This window comes from Pinus tabuliformis, chromosome X (genome assembly GCF_031772625.1).
Source record: "Pinus tabuliformis cultivar Carrire ecotype Pingquan chromosome X, CPIR1, whole genome shotgun sequence".
In the NCBI taxonomy this organism is placed as follows: Eukaryota; Viridiplantae; Streptophyta; class Pinopsida; order Pinales; family Pinaceae; genus Pinus; species Pinus tabuliformis.
The window spans coordinates 505,955,909-505,960,637 of NC_142308.1; positions in this window are offsets into that span (position 1 = coordinate 505,955,909).

Consider the following 4,729-nt stretch of genomic DNA (forward strand, 5'->3'; position numbering starts at 1 on the left):
TAATAATATTGGTCATTTTGGTGCTCCATAGCACTTTTCTGTTCATGGGTGTTTGCTAAAATTTATTGTGTTGTTATTTATGTGATGTCTTTGATTATCTTTGTAAAATTTCTATTTGGAATATTACAATAACCCTATCACTATTAGCAATCTCGGTTCTCGATTTGTGATCACTTGAAATACATTAACTTCAGGTTTGATCCAGAATAGGCTTTGAGAACAATTATTTTGTCATGCTCTACCATACTTTGTTATTTATATTTCAAGTTCGATATGATTTTCTTAGGATCCATATGAGAATAATATTGCCTTTTGTTGAAAGTGGAACGAGACCTATATCAAAACCTTCATTCAAACTCTGATAATACGTACCCATGTTAACATATCTCTATTTGCAATAGAGAATATGGATATACATATTATGTGCTTGAGTCTCATTCATAAGAAGTTGTTGCCTTTGAACAAATCTTTGATATATTTTATATGGTTCACAGTCTAGTAGTATAAGGCGTTCATTACTTTGTGATCTATGATATCCAATAAGAATGCATAGTGACTTGTTGGATGAATCTATAGTGATCTATTGTAACAAAGTGTTATGAATGTATGGTGAGCTACAATAGTAAGTGTGAACATTGATATAAATGTAAAGTGATACTTTGAATGTTATGGATATGCAGTGATTTGTTTGAAGCACTGTGATTTCATTAACTGGTGTGAATTATATTTGGTTACATACATATAAAGTTTATATAAGTTTTGGATTGAAAGCAATGTTTAGACTTAGGCTAGTTTCTTGCTCGAGCAATCTAGCAACTAGCAAACCAATAACTAGTAATTAGCATTTCATTATCATAAATTATTTTTAAAATGTGATTTTTGTTTCAACATTTAATTTACATGCTCTACTAGTTGATTATGTCCTCGCTAACCATAACTTGCTCCCCTTTATTCACCATTTCTCAGTCTCCCCCATCCTCCTTGCCGATCATGCACTTCTTTCCTTCTCTCTATGGTTTGATCCTCCCATTCCACCCCATCCCTCCCATCTGGGCCCACCTCAAACTACCTTCCATTTTGATGAAGGAGACCCTAACATCTTCTCCTCGACCCTATGCAAGGTGCTCCCATTAGAGACCCAATTCTCCTTGCTTAATTATGCTTCTACTAAATACACTTGTCTTTCATCTGCCATTTGGGAAGCAACACTCAAATGCTTCCCCCACTCCACTCGTTCCACTTCCATCTCCCCTAAAGCTGGATCTTTCCCCATGAACAAGTGGTACGATGAAAAATGCAAGACTCTACATCAAGAACTTCGATATAATTTCACCCACTCTTAACCCTTCTACTATGACCTCAAAGCTTCTTATCATCGCCTCCTTCATCGTAAGAAACAACTCTTTGTCTCTCATAAAAGACATGAACTTTCTGCTCTCCTTTCCCACTCACCTAAACAATTCTGGTGTACCATCCTTCCCCGACGCTTCCCTCTTCCACCTGACATCGACCCTACATCCATGTTCTCTCACAATTATAACCTTTATGATATTCCTGGGTAGGCCCAAATTCATGATACATCCCCACCCTCTTCTTGTTACTTATTCTTAGACAGAGATATTAGAGAGGCCATTTGGGCGATGAACAACAACAAAGTAGTCGATGAGGAAGGCTACCAAGTAGAGTTCTTTAAGCATGGTTTCCGTGCTTTGGTTAGCTACTTGGCTGATCTCTTCAACCATGTAGTCTACGAAGGTTTTCCATCGACATGGTCACACCACATCATCCATCCTATCCACAAATCAGGTTCCAGCTCAAATCCCAATAACTACAGAACGATCATGGTGGGTCACATGTTCTCCAAGTTGTATGCAATTGTTCTACATAGGAAGCTCTCTAGTTACTTTGATCATAGACAACTCAGAGCTAGGGGCCAGACAGGTTTTTTACCAGCTCATTAGACCATTGACCACATCTTCACCTTTCGCACTATGATTGAGGAGGCATGACACCACTCTTCGAAATTCTACTGTTGTTTTGTAGATTTTCGGAATGCTTTTGAATTGTTTTTAGGGAGGCATTTCTCCAGAGACTTAGAGATATTGACTCTGCAACATTATTGACCTCTATTATGCGCCTATATGAGTCTGTTCTTGGTTGTCTCCACGTAGCTCATGGGATGTTTGATTTCACTCAAAGCACTATTAGGGTTAAAAAGGGTTATCCACTATCCCCTACCCTGTTTGGGATCTATATTGATGAGTTGGAGGCATTTCTACACTAGCATATCCAGGACACTGATGGTTGCCTTCTTCAACAGGTTTTGATGTCTATTATACTCTTTATTAACGACATGGTCCTCCTCTCCTCATCCCCAAAATGATTATAGAGGTAGTTGGATGCCTTAGCTCTGTTTTGTGATCATCGACAGTTGATGACCAACTTGGGTAAAACTAAGGTTATGATCTTCAATGGGGTGAAGAATACCCCAGACCTTCACCTCCTATTTAGAGGGGAGGATATTGAGATCACCAGTACGTATACTTACTTGGGGGTGCCATTCTCAGGTCCCCGCTTAAGTTTGCGACCAACGATTTAGCCTCAGATCAACAAAAGATATGGATCCCTAGCCCCTCTCGAGAGACAGTGCTTTTGACACCAGTTCCAGGACATCTCATACAAGATAAGCCTCATGGACACCTTGATTTGTCCCACTATTCTATATGGCTCAAAGATTTAGGGACTGTCTTTACTTAAGTTAGATTGGGCTTCAACTAAGTGAGTCCAGATTCGTCTTCTCCACCGCATCATTAGATGCAAATTGATAGTACCATAGCACATCATCCTTGCAGAGTTTGGAGCTCAACCCTTTTGGCTTGAGACGATCTTCAGACTGGTTCCATTCTTGGATCGTGTCGCGGGCTTTGCAAACTTCATAAAGAGTAGGGCCCGATATCCTTACTTGGCATATTGCTCTTTTGAGACTATTTCCCGTTCTACTCCCTCAGGCGAAGCCATATGTTGGTTTACAGGAGTTTCAGATCTCTTAGATTCAGTGGGAATTCAGTTGGATTGTCTCCCTCCTTTTCGATATTCGTTAGATGCTCCTGGTCACCTTTTACCTATTAGACAAGAGCTAAACAAAATCATTAGGGAGGCAATCTACAGGTAGTTCATCCAGGTCACCTGGGTCAATCCTCTGAGAGGGTTGCGCCCAAAGATGGCCTTCTACGTTGAGCACTTCTTGGAGTTGATAGACAGGCTCATTGTTTGATCCCAACCTACGTTTCACCACTGGATGCATGCTCGTCGCATTCCTCTAAGCCAATTCAGAGTAGGTTCTCATATACTTCGGGTAGAGATAGACCACAAGGTGGATAAACTAGATAAAATCTGTCAGGTATGTCATTTATAGGAAGTGGAGACTGAGGTGCACTTCCTTCTTGGATGCCCTGTTTAATACAAGATCAGAGGAAGGTTCCATTGCTTGTTTAGAGATTCTTGGACTCTCGCCGACTTTTTCAGGTATCCTAATCAGAGATGTTTGGCCCTATATATGCAGGAGGCTCTTAGGTTCTGAGCACATATTCTTTAGCCTCCCATCATACTAGACCCCACACAGAGGATCACAACATTTTTCAGGGTACTACCTTCAAACAGGGGCAACAATAGACTAATTCATACTAGTACATATCTAGACTCTAGATCAATGAGGATTCGTGGGACCTCACCCTGCCACACGATATCTCAGCAGTAGATCCATCTCAGATTCGTTCCCGGGAGATGGACTAGGTCCTCCAAACTTCAACAATGCGCGAACACCCCTAGGGAACGATTTAGTAGACAACCCGCCTTTCAACCAACTCTTCATCGGGCCAACAGACTTTGTTGAGTTTCTCCAGTGTTCTTCATTCAACCTCGGATGTTATGAGAGATGGGGCTAATCCTCAAAATTATTAGCTCCTGGATCTTCTCTGCTAGGGCCAAATGTTGATTTACTTCATGCATTGTATATTTTTTTGGGAAAACGTTTGGTTCTCCCGCTTTGTATGGACATCATTGTACTCAACAGTCCCTTTGACCTACTTTGTGTTCATTAGTTGGACATAAATATAATTATCTTTATCTTATCTACCTTTCATTCTAGCACTTGGTTTTCAAGTATTTTAGGACTAGAGCTAGAATCTTATACCATTTATATCTAACTTGCATTGAATACTTGAACGCTTTCCCGTGAGCAGTGAAAGAGAGTATTCCTGAGCCAAGCCAAGAGGTCTAAGATAAAGACTAGATAGACAGGCCTAAAGTCCATGTGCTTTTCATTTCATATTTCAATGTTTGTTTTGTATTATCAACTAGACTAGATTAGATTAGGCTTTGATCATGCATATATTTTGCTACAACCTCTAAGTTCATAGACTCCTCATTTGATACTAAATATTGGAAATATAATACATATATTTTGACCAATAAACACTACCTTTTGTAACCTATTTTTATTTTTTTAATTTCACCTTGAATTTGATTCCTGGAACATCTGCCTGACAAGCCTAATGCATCATAAAATGTAATTCTCTCTTGTGCAGGAACATAAATTTACAATTAATACTATGTAAATTAGTACTCATATGAAACATGTGAAAATAAATAAATTACCACAAGGGAAAACATATAACACATAAGCATAGAAATACACACTTATCTTTTAAAGGAAACCCTAATTGGTTGC